At 42.9% G+C, this 12,160-nt stretch overlaps 1 protein-coding gene across 1 annotated transcript in view; it reads right to left on the bottom strand.

The window, feature by feature from the left end:
* The window catches only part of cntfr (ciliary neurotrophic factor receptor), a 205,090-nt gene that overhangs the window by 170,151 nt on the left and 22,779 nt on the right, over window positions 1-12,160 (bottom strand). Inside the window, exon 2 of the mRNA XM_070989534.1 lies at window positions 1,862-1,902. The gene's annotated coding sequence lies outside the window, so the exon portion shown is untranslated. The remainder of the gene's footprint in view (window positions 1-1,861; window positions 1,903-12,160) is intronic.

The following is a 12,160-nucleotide window of genomic DNA, read 5'->3' as shown; positions in this document are numbered from 1 at the left end:
TATCTATCTATCTATCTATCTATCTATCTATCTATCTATCTATCTATCTATCTATCTATCTATCTATCTATCTATCTATCACTGTAGTTATAGAATTAAAATCCAGCACCTTCATAACAGATGTAAGGAAAAAATACATATCATGACTGGAGTAATCTGACTTGAGAAATTATTTATCTCCAATCCAATTAAAGTCTGTACCTGTAACGGAGAGACGGACAGATCCTCTCCTCTCCTGAGCCTCAGCCTCTCTCAGTCTGACTCTTCCCTCTTTCCAATTCATTTAATGTCTTGTGCGTCTGAATCTCAGCACTTTGTTTATTCTGATGATGCAACATGACATATGCCTTGCTGCGAGCCAAACATCCCGACGGGAAGACTAAATTCTCGAACTTGAACTCAATTACAGTTGCGGCGAAAACAGAATCCTGGTGTAATTAAGATGCATTATACCTGGTTGTCAGCAGTAGCCTAAAGCTTCTGCGGGCTTGTGTCCTCGTTTCAAATCCCCGACTGGCATCGGGGGAAATCTGGCTGGGGAAAGCAAATGAGTAACGCTCTCAATTCCCACATGGACAATAGTCAAGCTGCCCTTAAGCAAGGCCCTTAACCCCCAATTTCCTTGTTGCAGCTGCTGAGCGAGCAACAATTTGCATTCGCTAACTCTATATGCAAATATCATCTGTCATTCATGTCCGAGAATAAATCTGTCAAGATCGGATGCAAACTTTTCAGCTTTAAATGAGTGGCATTAAACTTTAGCTTCAGGTCTCTGAGAGTTAATAAAAGTGTGTACACATACTGTTAGTGTTCAAAGCATTGCTGCAGGCATGGACTTCCCTGTATGTAACCTTATAGTCCTGAGCTGTCAGTATGAAAGCATGGCAGTGGCCTGTGTGGAATCTGGATATCTGTCTACGTGTGTGTCCCCTCTGTCTGCGTATTTCCTGTACGAGCGTGTGTACTTGAGTGTCCGTGGGTGCCGGTGTGACGGTGTGTCATGTCTGCATGCCCATATTTCTGATGTTCCTAGATCTGACCGTCAACATGTGTGTGTGTGTGTGTGTGTGTGTGTGTGTGTGTGTGTGTGTGTGTGTGTGTGTGTGTGTGTGTGTGTGTGTTTGCGAAGTTGGCATTTCTTGACAGAGGAACTCTATCCGCCTCCGCGGAGTCCTTTCAACGCCCGCCACCACACACACAAACACACATCACACGTCCCACTGCTGACACACGCATGTCACCACGGCAACTGGATACAGCCAAAGACATGCTACTGACAGAGGGGCAGAGACCACCATACGGGCAGGCCAGAGGTTCTCAACATGGGGCTCAGGGCAGCTGGTGGGACTGCTAGTTGAAACATGATTTTTCCAACCATATTGTTGAAATCAAATAAAACAAATAGAAGCACTTCACTGATTCAAGAGTCCGAAGCTTACATCTCCCATAAGGTGGGGCTTGTTCTTACAGCTAAACAGGTTCAGTATTTCTGTGGCTTTTCAAACACGTGGCTCCTATTGTTGATTTGATTTCATTCAGAGCGCTCAGTGCTGGGACCGTCTTCAAAGTGAAGTGGTGTGGGTGGAAAGTTCACGTGAGTAAATAGTACAAATTTGCAAGATGATGCATATTCACTTGCTTACATGGTTGAGGCGGAAAACAAAGGAGAGCAACATTTTTGTCTATTTATACGGAAAATGAAATGAGTTTCACGGACCCCTGGCTTTTGAAACTTACTCAGCACAAATCACAAAAGCAGCACAGGAAGCTTAAATTCAACTAGATGGAAAGTGTGGAGCAGCCTCACTCGAACTGGAGCGAAGACACCGACAGAGCAGCCGAGGAAAAGACGTGAACTTACCTCCGACAGGGCGAAACGTCAGCACGATCCTCGTCTTCACCCTGTCAGAAACAAAACAAGACTTAGTCAGTGTGTGGACAGGATCTGAGCTTTAGTTAAAAATCTGATATGAGCACAGTCAAAAAAGCTTTGCCAGAAGTGGCTCTTCCTATGCTTTAATCAACCCTTACAGAACTCTCATCTATCTCTGCTCCGTCTTTCATGTCCTCCCCATCTTTTCAACACAGCGGCAAAAACATTCAGCAAAAAACTTTATTCTGTGAACAGATTTGAACTCGTGTTGTTGAAACAGCTGATATATCCCACTAAAAATCTCCAAACCCCCTCAGGGGATTGTGAAATTGAATAAATCTCGTTTAAACTGCTCACAAATTTTGGTGGCCTCCAAGCATGTACAGCCTAATGGAAATGGCAACACACCGTAAAGAGATTTTGTACAAATTACGGTTCTTGCATTTTCAAGTAAGAGACACAATTATGTAGTGAAATATCACAAGAGTTTGCTTCTCCTCTTCCATGCCTCTCCGGGCTATCCATCCACCCAGCGATATCTCTTCAATTATTTTCCTCTTTCTGCTCTCTGTCCCGCTTCCTTTTCCTCATTCTGCAATGGTGTTTATTTAATCAGGCATACAAACAGCGTGTGAAAAGTCAAAGTCTATGCACCCCATAGGCTTCGTCTGGTGCGGTCTTATCGACTCGTGTGCATTCGTTTCTCCCCTTCCTCCATCGCTCCGTCTTTCCATCTGCTTTCCATTCTCTCCACCTGCCCATCAGTCTGCAGCCAGGGACAGGTGAGCCTATTACACGCTCCTCACACTGTCTGCTGCACACACTCACTCACACAGAAAGCGCGCTAGCTCTGCTGCATGGTAACTTGGCGCGCCACGCACATCAGCCATTTCTGCTGTGCTGTAAAACGGCTGTTACCACAGCCACGTCACGCTGCTGATGAAGTGGTCGAGTGTTGAATATAGAAGCTGCAAAAACAGTCTGGGCTCTGAACGTGAACTTTGAAAGTGAGGAATCACATTTAATGTAGTAGTAGCAGTAGTATAACATAGTTTTTAGATGCTGACAAACCTTTATATTACATATGGAACTTGTGATTCTGTTGCTAAAAATCAAAATATAAACAGTATTCGCTGTTAAATGAACTGTGAGTGAATGACATTTTATTGAATTTTTGGGAAGAAAAAGTGGCCCTCTGGCCCTCTAAAGGTTTTAGGTTAAGAGCCAACAAGAAAACGATCGTGTACTCTGGCCTTGAAAGCGATGATCGGCGCACGAGCAGTCAGCTCATTCCAGCGTGCTTCAAAAGCCAGAAATGGTGTAAATAGTTTTTCCTTAATGTAGATTAGAGTAGAACACATGTTATGGCCTTATCATGTAAATCCTGTAACAATCACAGCGATTGACTGCTTGGTAATCTTGTTTGGGCCAGGATTCATCCGTGCACCTTCCAGAAACATGAACTTTCACCACTGTTTGACCTCCTAGCTTCATCCTATGGCGTTCCAGTTCTGTAAAAATAGTTTTCAGGCAACATGTCTCCTTACATTTTCTACCACAGATGAATCTGACTTCACCGGAGTTCGAGATTTTGCTTGGTTTGTTTTCTGTTGCTGTTTTCATGTAGAGTCAAGGCAACCCATCTCAGTTTCTCCAGAGGCATCAGTGGCTGAGAGGCTATTTATTTATTTCAAGACAGCCTGCTAGCCTGTCTGTCTGGCTGAAGGAGAGAGAGAGAGAGAGAGAGAGAGAGACAGAGAGAGAGAGAGCGAGAGAGAGAGAAGAGAGAGAGAAAGTTGAAGGTGGGAGAGATTTGCTGATGGAATTGGGGTGATCTGTTGTTATGGGGGTGTTGAAAAGACGTGCTATCATGTGAAACATCACCTCTTAGACGCTCGTGCTCTCCTTGTTTGTTCCTCCTCTATCTGCCTCTTTACTTGTCTCACATTCCCTTGCTCTTTTTTGTCTCTTTGCCTCACTCTGTCTGTGCTTCTCCACACACATACGCACACAAATGCACACACGCGTGCACGCACACGCACGCCTTTCTCCGGCTTTCTCCTTCTTTCAGACCTTGACACCAGCTGTACTTTTCCAATTCAGCAGTTCTTCAACTCTCCAGATGACACACCAAGATTTCACACCAGCTAAGAGCACAGACATAATAACAACACTAAAACAAAAAAAAAAGAAAAAGCCCAAATAAATAAATAAATAAAATAACCCAAAACAAAACCCAGCAAATCAGCAAAAACAAATCCCATAGGCTTCTGCGCAGCTCCAGATAGGGAGCTTGACAATATTAGCAGGCCAGACAGAAATTATTTATGTGGAGAGTGAAAGCAAGATTATGCAAGAAAGAAAGAAAGAAAGAAAGAAAGAAAGAAAGAAAGAAAGAAAGAAAGAAAGAAAGAAAGAAAGAGGGGTGCTAAATATACAGTAGCTACTACAGTGAGGGGGATTTAAATAGATGAGATGTGAATGCGATCAGTGAGAGAACAATCTCAGAGATAATTACACACTCAGCATGTGTCTTTTCAACACCCCCATAACAACACATCACCCCTATTCCATAGCCACAGATACTGCATACTTATCCTTACTTTTTAATGATATTCAATCATAACACTATAGCGTCGCAGGGTGGGCGGATTTTCACTTCAGTGGGCAGCCAGATCCCGGTAAAATCTTAAAATAAGGGCTGAACATCCTGATTGAGGGGATATGCACGCTACAGACAAGAGATTCAACATCAAAATATTGGGCTACGAGCCAGGATCACAAATTCACTGCATGAACTGGATGTTAATGTGCTCCTTCAGAGACTGGGATGAGGAAAACTACTCAAGATGTTGTCAATATTATGTAAGAATTTAGCTGAGGTGTTTAGTCACATCATGTCCCGCTTAGCTCATAGCGGGCATTTTCACCTTTTTGATCTTTAACCAACTATTGCAAAACCAGACAACCTGGAGGGCCTTTAATTTGTAGTACAAAGGGAAACTGTTAACGTGCATTCTGTCAAACACTGGATTGCTTTTGTATCCCTTTTACAATATAAGCACATACTGAAACTAAATACTAATTAGAGGATCTTTTAGAATGACTGTGTCCCACTGTTTCTCTGTTATCAAGCTTGCTCAGTAACAGTGACAGACGTGGCAGTTCGCCATGTCTACTGGCCAGACATAATGCACTTTACAAACAGATGTCTTCACAGAATTGTGATTTCTTTTGCAGGGATAAAGGATTACAGCGAAAGGAGGGATTCAAAGCAGACACCAGCCAAAAGCTGGGATTGCATTTATTCATTTTGTCTGTTTCTGTTAGCCTGTCACTTCAGCACCAATAAGCTTTTAGGAGCGAAGTCTATTGTATTCTTCACTTTCCTATTACACGACCGTTGCTGCACGTCGCCTCTTAATCCATCACTTCAGCCCATCTGAGGGACAGAACATGCCACGGCATTGGCCCACAGATACCGTGATTAAGGCGTGACACAAATGTTCCTGATTTGACACAGAATGATTTCTTTCTTCAGCCGAAGCATGAGCTCACTTGAGCGTATAAAAGCATCACCTTGCACAAGCTTAAAAATTAAGGCAGAATATTAAAGGTTAGCCTTGCAGAGTTACTACAATAAACCAATGGGCTAAAAAGAGTCCTTTGTGCACACTGCACAAAATCCAATGTGAATCCAGCCAGCAGTCCCCCAATTCTCCCCTTCTGCTCTGTTTCCCTGCCTGTTCTGTGAAAGCCGGGGCTATTATTAGCAAGCGAGGGGATCAGGTTAAGGAGATGAAGGCTAAAAGAGCATGGAGAGACAGAGACTTTAACTATGGGCATAGTGGGGGGTAAACCCAACATGTTGACCTGCCAGAAGATGTTTACCAACCAAGTGAGCGGTGGAAATTTCAGGAAGCTAAATTAATTACAAGCATCACAGCACAGCATGAATCTAATGGAAGCTGGGATGTCGTGAATTAATTGTTTGGTTTGTTTTTTCTTTTTTTTTGCAGTTTTGTTTGTGTATCTCCTGCCTGTCTTTAATAAGATAAAATAGAATATTAATGATGGTGACACCTAAAAGAGAACAAGGAGAACAAAGCCGACAGATACTAAGAGGGAGCAGGGAAAGGTGAGATGGAAATGAGGTAAACTCAAGTGTCGTGACTAAAGAGAGTCCCTCAACCTGCTAAGTTGTTCAAATGAATAGCTGTCCACCTTGAAATGCCATCCAGATAAGGGCCGAACCAGCATCTGTAAAGTTACAGCAGCAACCCACAGGCACAGATCATCGCCACATCTTAATAACAGGTCTCACTTTGAGACAACAAACATAAAAAAAACAAATGTGACGGTGAGAAAAAAAAAAGACATTGTAGAGTTGGGATGTCGGAAGTTAAGAGACCAAACTAGAGGCAAGAAGTTCAGACTCTAAGCCTCATAATCTGCTTCATAACTGTCCTCTGACATCACTGCAGCAGATGCTTTATCTTGGACCCTGTTCCCTCTGCCTTTTCTAAAGTAATGGGTGGGGGTCTCTCTGTCATACTGTAAAGTAATGAAAAAGGAGAGGACAGAATGTGTGTGTGTGTGTGTGTGGGGGGGGGGGTAGAGAGAGATGGTTTAGTAGTCATATTCTGTGATATAAAGGCTGGGAGAGAATGAGGAAGGTTGTCAGCTATATACTGCCAAGAACAGAGAAAGGGGGAAAGTGCATATGTGTCAGGCAGCAAAACAGTTTAAATCCAGCTTTGAAAGAGACACCAGCTAGTTTCTTATGTAAATGCACCATAAAGCAAATAGATAATGTGTTGATATTATGTTTATGGCCACCTGTGCTTTGCATACATTTCAAGGTTGGCCTTGCTCACAGCGTTACAACCCGCGCAGTGACTGACCTGATGCTAATTAAGTCATCAAGCGGGGAATGAGCGGGCTGAGAGGTGAGAGGACACCATTTTAAAGATGCAATCTGCAACACTTTCATACAAATCCTCCACTGGCAATGGATGACACTTGTCAACAGCAGTCATAGACAAGTTGAGCAAAAGACAGACCCTACAGGCTTTGACTTAGGACTGTTATTCATTCAGCTTTTTAAAGATTATAGTGCAAAGTGATTTTGTGGATTTAACTGAGATACTATTTACAGCTGATGTTGATGTTATCCCTTTGTTTTGGTGATGCATGTTCCCCTGCACGCCCTTCTGTCTTCATGGGGCCAAACATGTGTAAATGTTTCCTCTTTTGTTTCTTTGTGTCAGTCAGTCAGTCCTCTCGGTGTATGCAGCGTTCATTGTTGCTCAATTTCTGCTGAACCTCAGGTTGACAGATTCATGGCTACAGAGAGCTGCATTATTTTGTCCTTGCGGTTAACCGTGGTCATGCTCAAGTTAAAGTGGTTTGTTTTTCTTAGATTTTGAAGTTCGGGTAAATAAACCCTTAATTTGCTATGTGTATTGCTCGGTTTCTCACATAGACAGACCATCATGCAGACAGGAACCAGAGGCTTTACAGACCTATGACCGTCTGCATAGAGGTCAGCGAGGAGGGGTCAGCAATTGGTCAAGCCCTTACCCAATCACGCGTCGGTCACACAAGATACACACAGAAACCCAATTTAATGCAGGCAAGCTGTGGTGCACAATTTAGATATACAACCATCTCTAGCAGCAAGAATAGAGAGACTAGATATCGAGCTGCATGAGAGAAGAAGAATAGACAGCGCAGTGTTCAGACTGACATTTTAACTTCTTACAAGGCAAATATATAATGAGAACAACCCACTTCACACACCCACAGAAAAGATGACTGTAGGCTACTACTCATATCTTATTTAGAATTCCCCAAATGCACCTTTATTCACAATTGACTGACATTAAAATTACCAAACATTGAGTTGAAATGTTTAAATTCACTTAAATGAGAAAATAATACAACGAGAAGAGGTGAGATAAGTCAAAGATGTCACAGTAGGCCGTTCCTTAAACCATGAGCCACCAGTATTTGATCCCCACGAGACATGACAATCAAATGTGTTCAGAAAAAAATCTGCCTGAGCGAAGCAAAATGTAAAATACGGCAACCAAACTTCATCCTGGACTCTGAGAGGGTTCATTTAAAGTCAGCCTTTGACAGATCAGAGGTAGAATCAGGAAACTATTCTTGTGGTGAGAGAGTCAGGGGGAAAATCTAAATGTCAAGGAAGCTGTCGTTGCTTGTTACTGGGAAAGATCCGACGTACATCACATTTTATCCCATAAAACTGCTTTTCTGACAGAATAATGAACCGTTAAGCATAAATCAGATCCAACACAGACTCTTCCAAAGTGTTTTTTCATGACATTGAAATAAAGTTTATTATTGACTCCAATGACTAACCATTCTTTCTCATATGTCATGATTATTTCGGACTTTTTTTGCATTGGCCTGATAAATACTGACGAGGGATGCTGCCGCGAATGAGAAAACTAGTTGCAAAATGTCAAAAGTGATGAAAGCAAGGTTTCATCTTAAAAGCAAAGGGAGAGACAAACACAGAATAGCAAAGAGAGAGCGAAATAATGAACCCTCCAGCCAGTGAGAAGGACAAAGAGAGGAGAGTGGAACCCCAGAGGGATGTTCAGGAGATAGTCCTCTCATCATTGCATCCGTCCACCTCTGCACAACGACATGTAAATGCAGTCAAAGCCGAGGGGAGGGAAAAAGGGAGGGGGGGGGGGGGATAGATAGTGTTCTTGAGGCAGATTGATAACAACTGTCTGACTTAGTTTGAGACGGGCAGGCAAGGACAGGGGGAGGAAAGGGGGGAGTGATATAAGGTAAAATGAATTGAAAGGCTTTATTTAATAGACAAAGGCGGGAGGGTGGCTGACAGCTTGACAAAGATGGTCATATTTGGTGGAAGATGAAGACAGAGAGAGGATGGAGTGCTACTGGGAGGGCTAAATGTTGTGTCGCCAGGGTGGGAGATGGAGCGAGCTGGGAGACATTTGACAACGATTGCTAGGTTTGAGGTAAAAGTGGGTTTGAATGTTGAGGAGGTTTTAGAAGAACTAAACATGATGAAGCTGAATTTCAAGAGCTATTTTATATTCAAGTGGCCATTCATAAGAAATTGAATTGAATAAAATACAAATGCTAAACTTGAAGGAATCTAAAGCTGAAAATGTGATGCAAAAGAAGGAGGAACACATTTCACTCTGTTCACTGAGGTCTGGTGAAGGTAACCAGACATTTGCTTGGGTCAGGGGTATTATTCATGGGCACAGACCAAATTTAGCTGATTTTATCAGCCTTTCAACCAGCTGCTACATGATTGGTGTCCTTTATTAAAACATCAACATGAAGCCTTCTTACACCTCACTTCAGGATAATGGAGCACTGGCTGGACGGTTTGTAGGGTTTGCTTCTGGTTTTCAGCTTGAAATACATGGCGATCGTTCTGGAAACCTCAGACTTCTTTTGAAGGTGCTCTTTAGGTGAAACAAATGTGGCATCATTCTAATATTAGAGTTTAATCCAGAATGCAAAATGATAGAACTTCAAGAAGTTCTTAAAAGTTGGCAGTTGAGATGTGCACCCCAAAAAAATTAAAAACAGCACTGCTCATAGTCATCAGAACCAGGACCAACAATTAACCAACTGGTTCGGCTTTAAGTTGCCTGCCTGAGTGGACTGTCGGTGAATTAAATCTATCTCCAACCAGAACCTGGGCTCATGTGATTTAAGATGGTCTTACAAGGCTAAAGAGAAGGACTGAGGGGAGCTTGGCAGGATAAACGCGTGACTAAAGAGTGACGTGCAAAATGACTGGCAGGCTGATAAAAAGGCTGTCATCTCTCCTGAGCTGTGAATAAATAACTGGATGACGGTGTGGTGAGAAAGTGTAAGAGCGAGAAAGACATTGAGAATGAGTGAGGTGGTCTGGCAGCGGCCAAGTGAATTGTCACCTCTCCTGGATTATGTACTGAGAGAGAGGTCAGCGATAAGGAGAAAACAGGAAAGAGAGATGGGAAGAGCAAGAAAAGGAGAGGAAATGAGAAAGGAAGAGTCAGATGTGGGCAAAGAGGTAAAAAGCGGGATAGCAAAAGCTGTCTAAGGTGGCCAAAGATGAGAGAGACTGATCGCAAGGCCAAGTGGATGGATACCAAGAAAGATCAAAAGGGCAAGAGGGAAGAAAAGGGAGGGATGAAGGGAGAACAGTGGAGCAAAACAGGACTAAAATGAGCTTAACTTCCGCTTAAAGGGAGGGAGGAAGGCTACCGAGGGATAGAGACAAAGGGGAGGGAGGGCAGAGACTGAGAGACAGCAGAAACAGTGTGAAATTGACATGAAAATGAGGGGATGCTTGGGGAGAAGCCAGCACGCTCTGACACCTTGTGAGGTTTTAGGGTAGGTTGGCTCAGCACGATAAGATAACTGCCGCCTTATCTGTGGCCGTCAGACTGCTTACGCACACACACACACACACACACACACACACACACACACACACACACACACACACACACACACACACACACACACACACACACACACACACACACACACACACACACACACACACACAAACTGACATCTGAACACCCATGCCTGCTCGCACACACAGTCTCCTTTGGCCAGGGGAAAGCAGACATGGACAAAACACTATTGGAAGATTGGCAGACAGGTGTTTGGGGCTGTGATTGGAACTGACACAGATGTCTGTATTTGTGTGGTTTGTGCTTACATCTGTGTGCGAATTGGGGCCCATATGTGTGCATCCTGCACATGTGACAAGGGACAGGGATTAGACTTCTTTTTGACTTCCTCTTTTTGAAGTTTGGATTCTGTCATATGGTGGTTGAAACCAAATTTATTTAAAGGTGTGCATGTGTTTGAAAGTATGTATTCTTGCGCTACATGTGTGCGAATGGAGGTTTCTCTGTGTGAAAAGAGTGAAATTGTAAATATAGAGCAGGAGGCATCTATTTGCAACTGTTAACCTTAAAACTTGTCACTCTTTTAACTTCGTCTCATGTGAGAAAGTTGTTTTTGATTGTTTGGAAGTGTGATGATCGTTGTACAAAATCTGTTCATTTCACATTTGTCCTGAGGTAATGAAGTAATATTGCACACATAAGTGGCAATAGCAACATGAACGCTTTTTGTAATGTAAATAGAATGTAAATTTTAATGGGCATAATCATGAGAATCTACTGAACACAAATAGACTCAAATTAAACCCCATATATTATTAGCATATGGGATTTCACACACTCAATGTCTCCACACCACATGCCATTTACAAACACACCACAGACACATACTGTGCAAGGAGACAAACAAATACCATACCCCCGCCGGGGATCAGTGTCGTTTAGATTCATATTATAAAACAAATCAACATCATGATCCACCATCATTACTTTGGCAGGGACTCAGGGACAGAGATTGGATTTTTATAACCTGGTTGCTTTGATGTGAAGGCTGTGAGAGCCAGTCTAACGATTTGACGGTCATCTACAGCCATAAATGTTAATTAACAGCCTCAGCTGCTGGACATTCATTTCCTGCTATAGCCGTAAGGGAGGGCTCATAAAAAAGGGTGCATGTGCATGTGGGTATGTCACATGTGTGTGTGTGAGGATATGACTGCGTGCATGTCCTCGTGTGTGTATGTAAGACTCCAGCATCATGTGTGACAATGTGTGAACGTTAGCGTGTTCCAAGGGCATGCGGTGATGACAACTGTCCCAAAGGCTCCTCTGTCCTTTTCTAATACCGCAATAAGCCGTCAGCACAAACCATAACTAGCTGGTCACACCATGACAACATAATAAAACTATACAGGGACAAAGTCAGGTAAAAGTCACACCATGGCCACATATAAGAGGTGCACACACACACACACACACACACACACACACACACACACACACACACACACACACACACACACACACACACACACATGAACACGAACACGAACACTACGTAAGGAGATACTGGGACATCACAGCTCTGTGTGGCCACTGTAAGGCATAGGTCATGACATCATTAACAGCAGCACATGACCAAAGTGAGATAAAGGTTGTATTATGACATCATAACAGTGCCATACAAGCCAAGTCATTGTGTGATCACAATTAAGGTATGTGTCACAATGACATCATTATAATGTTATATACAACCGCTGTGTGGAAGAAGTCAATACATGATGTCATAGGTGGCCAAAGTAAAGTGAATGTGAGCCAATGACATCATAAAAAAGCTATATTATTACACTGGTGTGTGAGG

The sequence above is a fragment of the Chaetodon trifascialis genome, chromosome 20 (assembly GCF_039877785.1).
Source record: "Chaetodon trifascialis isolate fChaTrf1 chromosome 20, fChaTrf1.hap1, whole genome shotgun sequence".
Taxonomy (NCBI): domain Eukaryota; kingdom Metazoa; phylum Chordata; class Actinopteri; order Chaetodontiformes; family Chaetodontidae; genus Chaetodon; species Chaetodon trifascialis.
Note: the sequence above shows the minus strand (reverse complement) of the source record. Positions and strands in the feature narration are given on the sequence as shown.